Genomic DNA, 17,179 nt, shown 5'->3' on the forward strand with positions numbered 1-17,179 from the left:
TGCACATTTCCATGCATGTTGCATGCTTATTTCTTAGCATTAGCATTTGCATAAATAGTTATGTAAAGAAATGAAATTTTATAATGCACAGCTGTTCATTATTTACAATATTTCAAATTTTATATGGCTTCGAACCACATGAGTTTGTCACTTAAGTCTTTTGTTTTTGGTCGTAACAATAGCCGTGTATTTTTTACGCGTACCCGTATATGTATCTGAGCTTACAGTAAAAAATAAAAATGTACTTCGACAATTGTCTATAAATTTTAAAAACATTTGCCATTGCTGCCCAACAAATATGATATCGATACTTTTTGAAGTAAATTGCGAACTGGAAAATGTAAGCGGTAAATTTTTTTTAAATTAATAGAAAAATGTGATTCGTATGCATATCTTAATTGTTTTTAGAATTCTGAAAATTTGTTGCATGATATCAACATCCGTCTCCTCTGTTGACATTTCGTTTAATATTTACGAGTGATAAAGCAGATTGCGAAACGCCAATAAAAGCTATGTGCATAACCAACATGATAGCCTCAATTTCAGTCGCAAACTTTTTCATAAATGCATATAAAGCTTTGCGCTAGTAATATACATATGTGATCCTTTAACTCCTATTTGGAGCATAGGGTATCAACCACTCTTCTTCGACAACGGACTCGGTTTTGGGCTAGGCATCTTAGTGTGTTCCACGATAATCGAATACATTCATTTCAGCTTCTGTTGAGGGCCGTCAGGTTGTACGTGCTCTACCAGTTTGTTGAAATGGACTCAAGCGCAGCGCTTGTTTAGTGACATTGGCGTAAGTTTTCCATAGCGTTTGGCCAAGCCATTACCATTTCCTTTACGCTAATTGTTTCATACGAATTTTAAGCGCATACTCATATGCGGGCACTTATATCCAAGACACTGATCACTTGGTAACTTATTACTAAATATTAATGATTAGCACAACTAGCAATAAATATTTGTAAAAAATATTACTAAGAAGTTTTAAGTTATAAATTCTATAAAATATAAGGGGGAAAGGATAAATGTACAAGCACGCATGAGTTATGTTCGAATGGTCAATGAACGGGATATGGGTGCGTATTTTACACGCAGATACAACAACAACGATGTGATCGTGATAGAGATGCGTTCTGTTCGTTTTGCTTTTTGTCGCTTGTTCAGCAGCGCAGCCTTATGTAATTGGCAGTACTGACAAGTGAATGTCTACATAAACATGAATTTATACAAAGTATATAAAAAAGCTTTTAATTCAGAGATAAATTGTATCTTGAATGGAGTTTTTGGCAGTAAATTTTAATGTTACGCGTTGGTATAAACTATTACGGCGAATTGATTGGTTTTATATTGTTAAATCACTAAAACAGCAACGGTGAATTGATAACAGGAGCTCTTGCAAAACTATTATTATAAATGGCTATTAGTGAACTGCGACTTGAAATATGGTTTTATTGAAAATCTGATTTATTTACTTCATCTGCTGTTAATGTTTCATCGCCAATGTTGACATGTTCAAAACAGCAAAAGAATTTGAATAATTTATCAACATATAATTATAATTATTATTAATATCATCAGATTGGTCAACACACATAAAAGGACCCGAATCATACAGGTGGGAATTGCTTGGAATATTGAGCTGGATAGTATAACAAAACACGCTAAACATTTATTACTTTCCCGATCCGCTTGATTACTTTCCCTCTCGCATGAAAGTTACTCTTTTGTTTATCATTCAATGGGCCGCGCAGATCACTGCATTTCTCAAACGATAAATTTAAATGGCATACTACAGGCAATCAACAACGTGCCGCAAATCAAAAAGTTCTTCACAATAATTGCGTCTTCCAAGACTCCCTTGAGCTCCAAGGCTAAATAAATTAAAAAAAAGTGATTAACTGCTCCACAGTAATGCGCGCTAATAAAGCTTACGAGCTATCAAACTTAAATAAATAAACACGTAAACAAGCTCATCTGGAAGTTCAAAAAACACTCCTTCAATTCTCGGTTATCCGATACACTTCCATAAACTAAACAGGTTCATATAGTTTCTTGTATTTGTATTTTTGTAAGTAGAGGAACAGAAAAATTCCCAAATAATTGCATGTTACGGACGAATGTTATTATATTTATGAAATACACATTTTTGGAGCTACACGAAGCTCCCTTTCCATAAAGAGCTTTTTCATGGCAAATATACTTTCGAAGGTTTGCCAATGTGTGCCGAAGCTGCCTAAATACATTACTTTTCCTTAAATTGGCTCTAACTAGCCTACAAGAAATGCAATCAACAAGAAATCATAGACTAACGGAGTACATAAACCAATAAAAAAAATTGAAAGATGAAACTGTACCATTCGAAATGAAACGAGGGATCGATTTTATTTCTATTCTATCTTACACATCTGAAAAGTAGGATTCGAACTAAGAATTATTAGAGAAACAGCGAATATGCCAAGTGCAAGACCCACACCCTGCTGTATTAAATTTTATTGTACACAAAAATGCGTTGCTTGGTTGTTTAATGACAGCAACCAGAGAACACATTCGAACTAAATGACCGGTTAACCTTGTTAACGACAGCAACGTCAGACGAAATCGACAACACCGTAAGATTTACTTTACTTAAACGTATGTACATAAATATATAAAAGAAAAATTAAAAATTATAAATGTGTGAAAACAAGGCAATGGCCATACGAGTGCATAGTACACACATACATATACGAGTACATACGTACATATGTAATAAAAAAAAAGAATAAACTACGAAACATGGAGAATAAAAACTTAACTATTTTGTTAAACAAATTTAAAAATCAATCACAAATTTTGTGTTGCATTCATAAACTTTTAAATAGATCACAAAACAAAATATATGTACGTCAGCATTTGTAGTATCTAAAAAATAGTTTACTCATAAGCACATATACATACCCATGCGCAAACATGGGTGTGCAGCTCTTAACAAAACACTTCATTCTCCCTCGGTGCCACTGACCACTAATTAGCAACTCGATTAAGGTATTTGTTTCAACATTTCAAGCAATTTACGGTCATGTCTTTCTAAAAAAATTTATTTCTACCGGCGCATATATTCATTTGTCTTTCATTTGAATATAATTTATCGCGCGCTGCCTACATAATGACCAGAGAAAACGGATATGAGCACATAAACACACACACACAATTCGCTCGGTAACCGATAACTAAATAATATTATTTCAGGTTTTATAGCAAATTTAATTAAACATTCAAATTTGTTTGTTGTTTTATGAGAATTTTCAATTTTGCTTCCAGTTTCAAGTACTCGTCCCAACATGAATCCATTTTTGGCACTTTGACAGACAATTTGCGGCACAGACGAATATAAGATTGATGATGTCAAGAATAAGCTTAAAAAGAATAATTAATAATAATACCCGTTGAAAAAAAATTCATTGTTTTTTCTCAACAATTGTTTGGCCAGCCAAGCTTCACAATTGTGGTATGCCAAAGTAGTGAAAGGTAATGAAATAAAAGGGAATTCAAAACATGATACCTTAAAGTGCTGACGTCAATGACGCTATGAGCGAACAATTGCAGGTGTTTAGAGAAAAAGTTAAAGCAAATATCGGTTTTTAATACACAATTGGTAGCACTTACATTCAGGTAAATATATTTTTGGTTAAGTGCAATAAAAAATTAAAAACACAGCAATGTAACGGTTCTCAAATCATAAAATTTAAAATTATCAGGTTGAGAATCAAATAAAATTTTGCAAAAGTCGCTTGACCGCTATTGCCACCTTGAGTATATAAGTAAGCAGAAAATATTAATATTTTATTTTATTTCATTAAGTTGCATCATTTTATTGATTTCGCCCAGATGTTTGTTTTTGATGTCTGAAAGTAAGCGAAAATATATGAAAATACAACAAACTTTTGTTGTTATATGTGTGTACAATCTGTGTCAGAAAACAGGAACCGCAATTATTCATGAAGTACAAAAGATATATATTTAAAATTTTTTTTACATAAAGGTATGTACAAAACTACGAGTCGCAATTACTCAATAAGACGTGTAGTCTTCATCGTTGCCGAGTATAGCCTGGCATCTTCTTCATGCTTTCGACCAACTTTTCTGCGTAGCTCGTCGACAAACAGGACTAGATTTTGCAAACTTGATGCACGAGTTGCTTTAAATCATGGACTGGCCTTTCGGCAAGATGCGTTTTCATAGTTCCCCACACATTTTCAGTGGGGTTGGCGTCTGGGGACTAGGAAGGTCAGTGCATTGACGCAATTTTCTTGTTTTGTTGTTGTTGTGAGGTCGAGCTTCTCCTCCTATTTGTAGTGCACGTCTTGTTGTTGTTCCACAAACGGAGTGACCTACAGTTTTAAGCCGACTCCGAACGTTAGATATTTTTTATGAGGAGCATTTTTCATGACAAAAATATACTCGGACGGTTACCGTTGCCTGCCTATCAATTGGTGTTTCAAATTTAACTTTTAAAGCTTCTTCAAATATTTCAGAATTGTGCTAAATTGTGTTGACTACTTAATAAAATCAAGTTTAAAAAAATAATAAACCAGATTTCTATAAGTTGACTATAAAAAAGAAACTCTTGAACTAGTCTCAATAAATTTTGATTATTAAATTTAGCAATAGTCATGCAATTTATAAGATTTAAAATGAAAAACGTAGAATGAAAATATTTATAATAAATAATATTATAGTAAAATAAATAGCTTCAATTATGTGAAAGTGAAGAAAAGTGAATCTTTTTCGTTTTTGCGAACTCTATTCTGCAGTTTCTTCCACTAAACAGCTGACTTCTCTTTACCTTACATTGCTCACCGTAGAGTGGTGAAAATCACGGAGTTTTTAGTTTTATCAAATTGTGTACATAATGCCAAAGAAGCTTTCAACTTGGGAAAAATATTGACTATTTGTAAACTTTCTGTTTTTTTTTTTCCAAGCGTATATGATGACGCTGTTCAACTGCTTTCTACTGCTATTTACGCCTCCAGCGCATTACCAAAGTCGCTCTAAATAGTTAAGTTTTGTTGGATAAAAGGAGAGTGCATATACTTTCCGGTTTAGCAAAGTGTAATTGCCGAATAATGCAGACATCACAACAATTACATCTATGCATCACAACAATTACACCAGCTCTAAAAAACCGGCCCAAAGAAAACCACCCATCCTCGCATCAATAGTCGAGTAAAGCCGGCCATGTAGGCAGAGCTTCAAAAATGAATCGAGAATATCAAAAATCAACCTTTTTATATTTATAGCATTTCTTAGGGACACTACCAACTTTAATAAAAATATGTTTTTATAACTTTTGATTTTTCCGAATGATAGAAAAACAGAATATCATTTAAAATTGTTTTTAAAAAATTAAGTTTAGCCATTTTTTAGAAAGAGATTTTAAAATTTTTATTCATTATACTACTCCTTGTCAAAAATTTTTTTGGTAGAATCAGAGATTTCGAGATAAAATGTCATGAAAATATGTGACTATAAAGTTTGATAACCAATAACTTGAAAAAGAATTTAAATTTTGCAAAAACCGTTTGGCACACTTAAAATAAAGCAAAATTGCCAAGTGGCGAAAAAATAATTGTTTTTTTAATAATAAAGTTATTCCAAAACAAAATTGGATGATTAATTTGGTGCCACCTTGTATAAGCATACAAGAAATTGAATATTATTAAAAACAAGTGATTGCATATTTCAACAGGAAACTTTCAAACTACACTTTGCCGTAAGCGTCGCAGCGGTGCACACTGTTCTTGATGCCAGTAGACAATCGGGTGCCTTTCATTAGCTTCGGTAGGAAGTATGATGTTTTGATCCCAGATAGAGATCAATGGTTAAGTCCAGAGAACCTATTAACGGGATATCAGCACACTTTCTACACCGACCGATCCTAAACCAGTGATGGTAGCGGATCTGAATGGTACTTAGACGAAGACACTAAGCACTCATATGCCATAGGACAGATGGCCACGGTATTCCTTACGGAAGTATAAGCCATCTTGAATGTGGCATACTGGCTAATTGAGAAAAATTGCCGTGGTAGCAGTATTGGAATTTGTAGTGACAGTCAAGCTGAGCACAGAAAGCCCTTGCTAACCCACGCTGCTTTTCGAAGCTAGTCGGTGAATGTAAGACATAACTGAACAGAGTTGCAAAACACAACAAAGTTAGTCTTATTTAGGTGCCTGGACATTGTGGTATTACCAGGAATGAGTTAGTTGATAAACTGGTTAATGAAGGCTTTGCAAGTATACCACTAGGCCCTGAACCCTTTCTAGGTGTCAATTCCGCATCGATTCAACTATGGATTGACGACTTCATGAGGTCTACCCATGGTCATGGATAAAGTTCATACTCTTCCTCTTCCGGATCTCTTAAGATTAATCAATGAATCCAAGAGATTTGTGGAAGAGTGACCTAAAACTGATATATCTGTCTTACCACCCACATTTTATCTTTTCTATCTCTATTATTTCTACTGAAATCTTTCCGGCTGTAGTACAATGGTTTCCTGACTAAGTGCTTGGACAAGTCGTCCAACCCCCCACAAATCTAATCTAAAATGTCGCTGAAACTTCGTTATTGATCCAGAACCTACCTACGAGAAAGTTCTCAAAAAACGAAATGATTGTCTGACAGACTGTACGTCAACATCAATGTAAGAATTTTTCACATCACTATTTACAGGTTAAATTCTTTTCGTACCACAATACTCGCTCATTAATTAAAAAACAAAAAACCAAATGGTTTTGAAAACTCCAGGCGATTGAATAATTGCTTCAAATCTATGTATTATTCGAGTACGATTGTGCAATACAGGTATGCAAACAAAAACAATAAATGCGGTTGAAAAATTTGATTTGCTAATTTTTATTTATCATATATTGCCATTTTTCCATACGAATTCTGACTTAATGAGATAAGTGTCCATGTTTGTACAAGTATATAAGTATGCATGTATGTTTCTTTATATTTCGAGATTTTGTGACTGTACAACCTTCAGCTCAATTTCCGGTTAGCAAAAGGAATTCCATAAACGTTTTTAGAGCGGCAAATAGCTAGCCGAAGTAGATACGAATAAAAAAATTAAAATAATGAAAAACAATACGCTAGACCAGGCAATATTTAATAGGTGAGAATACGACATAACAACAATCAAAAAAACTAGAGCACATTCGTATGATCGAGACCACACAACTGTAAGTATAGTACAAAAGTACATGCATACTTACGAAGATTGCTGAGGCGAATCATATTAGCACAGCTGTGCTGGTGGACCACTAAAGCCTTACAGTTTTGCCAATAAATTATGTAAATTTATTTCTTTTCGCAACAAGCAGACTGTTAGACCAATTTTCGGGCTAGTTGAAAACACATGCGGACTTGTGATATAATAAATATTGTGATTCATTATGTTGTATATTTTAGTTCTATGGCAAGAACTTTGTATGATTGCACAAGGATTTTTTATCGAATAAAGTTCTTAGTTTTGAAGTTTCTAAAAACGATTTACGAATCACAATTTGGTAGAAAATTAAACGCTATTACAAAATAGCAATTACTTAAATTCCAATACGTTAATTACATTCTAATATGTATCTTGATGACTCAAGGAAAATTTTGTTACCATGGCTTTTCAAAATATTTAAAAAAAATTAAGTGCGATTTTAACTCCAAATAAAGCTTTTTGCTAAGCGATGATAAGACGCCAGTTATCACAGATGATTAAAAAATGGGCAAAGGAACATAACCTGACAACTTTTTCAAATAACCCGCTTTTGACGAGCTTACAGACAAGAGAAGAAAAGATACAAGAGAAATATGCATTTGACATTATTTAAAAGTTAATGAATAAGATGTACCACGATCCCTCAAAACTCAACTTTTCTGTAGGCATATTTGAAATGTGTTCAAGAATGTTTTCTAAAATCGCTTGGACAGCAAAATGTACGTATTTCAGGAAATGTGCAATCAACGAGTGCATGGAAAAAGGTTCTGCGACTAAACTTGATTAATCGAACCCAAATATTTGTAGGATTTACGGAAAGCTAATGGAACAAACGAACTAATGCAACTAAATAAAACCGACCTTTAGCAGAAGAATGGGACACTGGATGCAAAGGAGAGGGAGCGACATTATAAACATAACGAGACGCAACGAAGATGCAAGTAATAAAAGATTCTTTGATGTACCTTCGAAGTGAGCTGTTTTAATTGAAGTGAGCGTTTATTTATTAAGGCACAAAACCATCCATATATGTAAATAAATGCAAAATCTGTAAGTTTGGTCGAAAGCATGAAGAAGATGCCAGGCTATACTCGGCAACGATGAAGACTACACGTCTTATTGAGTAATTGCGACTCGTAGTTTTGTACATACTTTCAAGTGAAAAAAATTAAATATATATCATTTATATTTCATAAATAATCGCGGCTCCTATTTTCTGACACAGACTGTGTTTATATAAAGAATTACGTTGTTAGTTTGAAATGGACTACCAGGGAAATAGACTACCATATATGTATGTAAAAGGTGCAGCAACATTTTTAGTCAGCCTAGTAAGTTCTAAACAGTATTGTTGTGAACTTAGTCTAAAAACAAAGCAAATGGAAAATTGGACTTCCAGTATCTTATCGAACAGATAACTTTAAATTAAAACTTTCATTACCTGCCAATATGTTTTTACCTTTCATTTTTTATACTCAAAGTTTTATTAAGCTTATAAACAAGTTTTGTTATCAAAGTGAAGATTAAAAAACATTCCAATTAATGATGGAAATCACATAAACTTAGTTTTATTAATTAACTATGGCACAATAATTCTTAATTTAAACAAGGTGGGAGTTAAATTTATTTCAACGTTATTAAAAATTAAAAAATAAAAGTTAAACACAGTCGGAGTAAATGTGCGAATGGGTGATCTTGAAACTAAAAGGAGATAAATAAGTGCTAATCGCTATTAAAATGTTCGAAGCATTAGGTTATCTTAAAATTTTTGGAGTATGTTGACAACAGAAATATTATTGCAAGTCAGTTTGGGTTGGGAATTGAATTGGTTAAGTGAAACGTTTTATATTTTATACGTTTTTGCTCAAGTGTTACTCAAAGAAATCTGCTTACTATGTTTACAACGTCTGAGTAATGAGATTTCAACACTTTAAACAAATTTTACCACCAATCACCACTCAGATCTTAGGCGAAACAAGTTTTACATAAATATAGAAACATACGTACGCAAAAATATATCTCAACCAGAAAAAAATATTCAAGTATTTATGAACATATGGATATTTATGTATTTGTGTTGGTTTCTCACATCTACTGCCAAATATTTTACTTAATATGCAGAACATCAGCGGTTCAGTTACTAGATCGCTAACACCATTTCACACATCATTTGCGGTTAAATTGCAAATTGTCAAAGAATGACAAGAGAATGGCGACAGGTGACTACGACAGCAACAACTACAACTATATAGTGGTTTTATAGTTGGAAATCTACAACAAAATCCGTTAGGTTGCAATTAAGTTCACGCTGGCAAAGCGAATTAGTAACTGAACAAAACTTAAGAAAAAAGTGGGGGAAAATAAGTTTTGATATAAATAACAGCAAGGAACTTTGATTTAATAGAGAAGTTGCAGAGAACATTGTGTCTGTAGTGAATGAGTACCAAAATGAGCGCAAATTGAGTGCCCCTCAAAACTCCTCCTATTGATTCTTTTCTTTACCATTATTATTCTCTGGAAGTTGCAGGAACGAAAGAATGTGCAAACAAAATATGGACACGAAGTTTTTACAATTTCAATAGTAAATAATGAAATAATAATATTTTCTATCTTTTCAACTGAAATTACGTAGATACATTTATATATGTTTTTTTATAATATCCGTGTTCTTGTGTCCAGGGTTATTAAAATTTGGTTCACATAACGGTTGTAGGTAACAGCATAAAATGACCGAGATGGATATAAACTTATACACACCAAAATGCTCAGAATAATGAGAGTAGTCGATTTGGCTCTTTCTCTCCGTCCATGCGTTCGATAGCTCGAGCAAAAGTTAATATAATTAAATCAATAAGCTTGGTACATATTGCACTTTGTCCAAGGTGTCCAAGGTAGTTTGGTACTGGGAAAAATGTGTAAATAATCACGCCCACCTGTCATGTAACGGTAATTAAAAAAAAATAAAAACAACGCACACGTTCCGAAAACGATTTACTAAACGCACCTAATATTTGGTATACGCATTGCTGCCCACCTCATTTAGATTTAACAAAAATATTATTGAGATCGGATTGAGACCGTGTCCACTTTTATAAGCTAGAACTAAATTTCAGTTAGTCCAAGTTAAATTTTACTAAAATGTGCGTGGGTATGTAAAGTTCCGCTCGAACTGAACTTAGTCTTCCTTACTTGCATTGTAATAATTCACTTTAAAATTCAAGAGTTTAAATATGGTATTATGCATCTATTCGTCGATTCTAGTGCTGGTACTGTAACATTTAATGACGTGCAATTTTGGTTAGGTCGACTTTGATGTTAAAGAAAATGTGTTAGCCACACATGTCAAAAATGTCTATAAAATCACAAAAAGAATCGAAATTTACGGACATGTTAGTAGTCGTAGCTCAGCCCAGGAGATAAAAGATCCACCATAAAACAGTTTTAAACCATTTGCGCAAAAGCTTTACGCAAAAATAATGGATTTCTTTTTCCATAAACTAATATAAAACGGTGAATACATTTATATATACATACATAAAACTAAATTTGAATAAGCGTAAGTAAACCAATACATCCCAAATAAATTTCGGAGTTTCTTGAAGTAGTATCATAATATGTTTTCCCCAAAGACAAACCCAGTTTTTCAAAGTTTTGGTTGCGAGAGAATCATCAACTGCTTCCATTGCATGCTTGATGGAAATTGTGTTTAAACTATAATTCGTTGGTTTCATTCTTTTTAATATATGTATTCCTAAATTTTAGACGCCGGCTGCTAATTAAATTAATATGATATTTCTATGGAATTTGACAAGTGTTTTGGCGGTAATAAGCCTTTAAAACGTTCGCGACAGTCAACCCAAAAGTAAGCCGCGGTGGAAACGTTATATTATAGGCGGTATGTAAATGCACTATAAGGCAGGAACCAAAGGTACAAATATTTTCCGGCAGCGGCGTCACTTTCTCGACACCTGTTACGCATTATACAATGAGGCAAAAAATGAAGAAAACAGGAGTGAATAAACATATTTATTACGCAAAATCGTTTAAAATTCAAAAATGAGTGGTTTTAAAACGATTTTTGTGTTGAATTCTACTTCACTTTATAGATAAGCACGCTGCAAAAATTACTTCTAAAAAGCAAACAAGGTAACGAAATGAAACACCGAAAATGTAAACAGTCAAAGAAGTGTACACCAAAAAGCTTTTACGTACTTTTTTCCTAAATTCGGTTACAAATGCACCTTATGCGATCGGTTATAAGGACCAAATTTTCGGTGCAAGTTAAACTCATCTTTACAGTTAAATTAAGTTAAAATGATCATATTTTCGTTGGCGATTAGAGACAACAGACATCATATATCAAATATTAAAAATGCACTGTTCTTATGAGCGCAATTATTTATTAATTATTTCAATTTGATAAATCAAAAAATCATAAACTAATTATGCTCTTTTAAATTTAATAACAATCGATGCTCAAACCTATAAATGACCAAATTTCCCCTAATTTTCATTAAAATAATTTAAAATGCAGAAGTCAATACATTTTTTTCAAAATTGGCATACAGTTTATTTATACATTAAAATAATATACATTTTTTTTTATTTTAATCATTTAAAATGGCGGATGTACACTTAATTCCTCTAGGAAGGTCGCAGCGGGGCTTCTCAATCGGCGGGCATTGTAGTATCGGCGTCAGTGACCTGAATACAAAATACCAAATTTTTTTTTTATCAATATCATAATTTCTATATGAATTAACAACAAATAGAATAAAAATCGCGGATTAAAATGCTTAAAAAAGAGTTTTGGGGCGAATTTTCCTATTATTTTTGCTTCGAAAAATTTATTTTTTCGAAAAATTTTTGAAAACTTAAAACACATAGAAAGTAATATCATAAAAAAGATGTGTGCAAAATTTCAGGGGGATCGGTCAATAACTTTTCGAGTTATCGTGTACGCCAACTCGACAAATATATCATAGTTTTGAGAAAAACGCGTCTAAAGTCGGCAACATAACTATACCTCTCCCAGCACTCAAACGCAAAGAATAGAGTCGTCACGGTTGACGATCTATAATACAAAAAATACTTAAATTTACGTTCTAAAATTTTTTTGACATATTCTTAAAGGATTATATTAACATTTTATGTAAAAAATCATTTTTTCTTAATTAATTTTATTTTTTAAGACGACTTTCGCAGACAAGGTCCTTACATAGTGAAATGCCGTAGTCAATATGCTTATACAACCAATTTTACAGGGTTAAAAATTTAGCACAGTTGAACTGAGTTTAATCCTGCGAAATGGGCGTTTGACCATTGTTTAACTGTAAAGCATTGAAGAAGTGACCCTAACAGAGGTAACAAAGCATGCCGGCTAAAAAATCATTTGGTTTAACAATCAGAGAGCGTCTCACATCCATACACGATAACAGTTTATAGCATTTCGTAGTTACCTTAAGAGCAAGCTGAACTTTTTTTGAAAAATATCAATTATGTTTTATATAAGTAGTCAGATTGATTGATTGATTGGCTGTTTGGCCCGCGACTTCTGGAAATTGCTTTTTACTATAGACTGAAGCAGAAGTAACCTTCAACTGAATATTTCAAAACATTAAGTAGATATTAATACATAAACAAAGCATTTGATAATCAAAAGGGTGTTAAATTCTATCACGTTTCTGCTCAAAAATCTACAAACTACGAATTGTAATGCAATGCATACTTATGTACACGTGTAGTACTATATGAATACCCTCACTGCACCGTTACTCACCCACTGTCAATCAATCGTCATCGTAATCGTTGCACATTTGCATAAGTCTAGAGCGGAAAGTACAAAATCCACAAAAGGTTAACACGTACTAAGTAAATATGTATGAATACTATTTATATGAAAGTACATACGAGTATGTGCGTGAAAAATAAACAGTACGCATAATTAAAATGCAAACCATGCACATTATTCACCACTTTACGGCACACCGCTTCGAAGATGCCATCGGCCAGCGTTCGACTGAAACTGAACCAACAACACAACCCACAACCACACCGCGTGCGCAGCACTTCGATGAGTAATTAATTTTTGTGTTTTATTTGACAAAACTCGAAGTTTTCAAGAAAATAAACACAACATACATACGAACATATGTACGAATAGGTCTGCAGCGCCAAGGTCAGACACTGTAGCTTCGCATAGTAGTTAATTAAATGCCGACTAGTTTCTTAGGTTGTTAGTACGTAGAAGAAGAAGATGATGATGAAAACTAAACAATAACTAACTATATAAATCATACAAGAAACGACTTCTTCAAAATTGCGTAGAACTCTAAAATGTGGTTTACACTTATAACTAACATAAATTTATTTAACAAAATGAGAAAAATCGCAACACTGATTAGTTGAGTTGCTGAGGCTGTACGAGTATTGCTTAAAATTCTTTTTACTCACTTTGCAATATGAAATAGCGCCGTAAGCCAAAATAAAATAAGAGATGTTATAAAGTAAGACACACTTTTTTTATTAAATATGTATAAGCGATTCATTAGAGCTAGAGAAATAAAACCAAGTGTACGAAGCCAGAAGAATTCATAAACGAAATCGAAAACAACGAGGCAGCATTCAAAAGCATAATTTCCTTTATACTTTTGCGCTAATTCCTAACAAAACGTTGTACGTCCAAACGCTTTAGGCATCAGCTGTGTAGTAGTCTATCATGCTTCTTTTTAACTGGTTTTTTTTTTCAGTTGCCAAGGTATCAGCCTGTGTAAGGCGTTGCCTTTTTAAGCAGCTGCCGAGATTTCGCTTTTTCGTCATTATATATTAGATAATTTCTGAATATTAAATAAGAAAGCGAAATCCACGTTTTTTTCGACACTTTCTGTGCTTTTACTTTATGATTTTTTTTTTGAACAATTTTGCTTTTAAGATTTTTTATCATTTTTTAACAACTTGCCATAAAAAGAAGCTTCTCTAAAAATACATAAGTTATTATTTTCTTGTGCATTATTTTAATGTATGTACGCGGCCTGTTAGTCCCTACTTGTTTTTTAAAACTGAAACTACAATTAAATAATTTCTTTACAGTATGTTTTAAAAGGCGGTATTTGTTGCGTTAGGTTAGAGCTTAACCAATATGACGTAATTATCACCAAATGGCGAAGTATAAAAATTCTATTATGTTTCCATGTGCGTTATTATTATTATACAAATTACACTATTGATTATAGGTTGGTCAAGGGCAGATCCACCAGTATCACGAATATCACTTGCTTTCAGTCCTACATCTTTTACTAGTCACAATACATAAAACACCTCCACTTTCCTCATGACTACCAAAGGTGTAGTGCCGTGAAGGATGACGGCGGAACTCACCTCATTCGACTTAATTTTGAAGACATATGTACATGTATGGGTGTGATGAGCTGAACTAATTTGCACCTGGATGTAATACGTCGTATCATGGGATGTTAATTTTAGTAATCAAAACCTTACGCGTATACCTACATACCTCTTTCATGGTAGATTTATCTTCGAATATTTGCCAATGTCACTCCATGCCGGTTTGCCATTAGCTACTGACGGACGGTGCCTATCGAACCCGGGCCCTATCGAATGGCAGTCACGCACAAGCCGATTCAGCTCTGGTGGCTTTAATGCGTCATTAGAAACGCTATTATTGAAAGTGGTGCAGGCAAATACCACATTTTGTTCTTATCAAGTCCTATTGTATGACCATCAGCTGCGCTCAACTCAGAATGTGACTACACAGACTCAGAATGTCACTACAGAATGTGAGGCCTTCACGAGAGGCCTTCATTGCTTAATTAAACCACGTTTATGCTTAATTTCTACTCACTTATATTTAACATACATAGAGCTGCATGCATAAGCATAACGGTACAGTTTTTAGCTCGAGTTAAAAACTGGCACGTTATTAATTGAAATCAATGTGTCAAAGGCTACACGAAAGTGTCTCTCTTCAAAGTTTCTCATATTTTGGTCAATCCAAATGCACTATGAAGCTACAGGCGTTGACCGGGTGCGGATAAGAAGGTTTAAAATTTTGCATCATCAGAGCTGCCGTCGTAGCTGCGGCATGTCAGAGACTAAAACTAAACTACCCCAAGTTTCGAACTACCGCTCACCCGGGTACCGCTTTCGCATTACTTAGCGTGGCGTTCCATCTTTCTTATTACAAGATCTATGCCTGCGTCGAGGTTCCGCTTTGTCCTCCAGAGTATATTTTCTGCCAATCCACTGACGATTTCCAACGTTTCTCGCCGCTTAGCATCTTGGCGATTACTTCTTTGAAGTCCTGGGATTTTTGCTAAATGTCGCAATGAAGGGACCAGTTTCCTTCATAAAAAGTGTTTGAGCAACTTAGTTTGGTGATGGAAATTCAATGATGGTATCACAATGGGCCTTAGGGTCACGGAGCTTCTTGTCTTAGACAAGCAAGCTGGCTAACCTAATCTAACCTAACATCTTGTCGATTTCATTCTCGGAGGTTATATGGCCGACTGCAGTGTCCAAAGTTCCACGTTTTTGTTCCCAACGCGGGTATTGGAAAAATATGTGTTCAGTGTCATCTTCGGCTGCATCACTGTACATAGGTACATGTAGGAAGTTCACTTCTCTTTATTTTGAAAAGGTATTTCTGGAAATACCCGTGGTCTGAAAGCCTTTTCATAAGAGTCTGATTTAAGTATATTAAAATAAGCAGTAAAAGGAGGAACTTTTTACAACTTTAATCTAATAGAATACTGACTCTAAATTCAGCACTAACAAATATTTTATACAATAATATTTTCGAAAGTGAAGTCCAAAGATTTTGAAGAGCCACTAAATATAGGCAAAAATATAAATAAACGTTAAATGCCCGAACTGTCTCTTACAACTATTGATTTAGCTAATTTCAATCAAGTCAAGTGCTTTTCAACCACAAAAGGTATGAATGTATGCATAGCCTATGTATGTAGGTATATATGTACGCATGCATTGTGGTCGTACCGATGCGTCGGTCGTCAACTGGGTCAATGTCATACAAAATTATTTACAAAATTATTTTTAAATTGTAGCAGAAATCATATACTAGTACGTACATATGCATGTACTTTATATGCATGAACATATAAAAGAAAAGCATAAAAAGTCAAAACTCAATAAGTAAGGAAGTACTAAATTCGGTCCGCACCGAACTTTTTATGCCATGTGCAGTTTAATAAAATTTAATTTGGGCTGGCTGTTAATTTTTGGAATTAAACAAACTCATAGATAATGGGAGGTATAGCTTGAAACATCAGAGGGACGAACAGAAAGTTAGTCTCAACATATAAAGAGTGGGCATGGCTAAATCGACTTCTCTCATCATTCTGAGGATTTTGGAAAATGTATTAAAAATGTCAAATAAATAACTTGTAGTTATTATATATTATTATACATATACATATATAATTGGCACCTACACCCTTTTTGGACATTTAGCCGAGCTCCTCCTCCTACTTGTGGTGTGTGTCTTGATGTTGTTCAACAAATGGAGGGACTTGCAGTTTTAAGCCGACTCCGAACGGCAAATATTTTTTACTTTTACTTTAGAAATGCACTCGGAGGTTTGCCATTACCTGGAAAGGGGTGATCGTTAATGGAAAAAACTGTCTTTAATTTTAGTGTTTTATGCACGGAGATTCGAACCACCGTACCTCGAATGGTAGTCACGCACTAACATATTCGCTTACGACGGCCGCATAAATATTTGTATTTGTATGTATAAATGGAAAGCACAGAATAAGTGATTAGCACGAACATTTTTGTTTTATGAATACATCACGTGTGGAGTTGCAGTCAAAAAAAAAAAGATAAAAAAAAATACATATAAAAAAGTAACCAGGTTATCTCTTCAGTTTCGTTTTT

General features: G+C 33.7%; 1 protein-coding gene and 1 long non-coding RNA gene across 3 annotated transcripts in view; one reads left to right on the forward strand and one right to left on the reverse strand.

The window, feature by feature from the left end:
• The window catches only part of LOC128862364 (probable chitinase 10), a 72,653-nt gene that overhangs the window by 40,921 nt on the left and 14,553 nt on the right, over positions 1-17,179 (forward strand). The window lies entirely within an intron of this gene.
• Positions 11,888-13,262, reverse strand: LOC128862366 (uncharacterized). The gene is made up of 3 exons (XR_008454477.1): positions 13,175-13,262; positions 13,044-13,090; positions 11,888-11,968 (listed from the first exon to the last, which is right to left on the reverse strand). It is a non-coding gene; the product is annotated as an uncharacterized LOC128862366 (long non-coding RNA).

The sequence above is a fragment of the Anastrepha ludens genome, chromosome 4 (assembly GCF_028408465.1).
Source record: "Anastrepha ludens isolate Willacy chromosome 4, idAnaLude1.1, whole genome shotgun sequence".
NCBI lineage: Eukaryota > Metazoa > Arthropoda > Insecta > Diptera > Tephritidae > Anastrepha > Anastrepha ludens.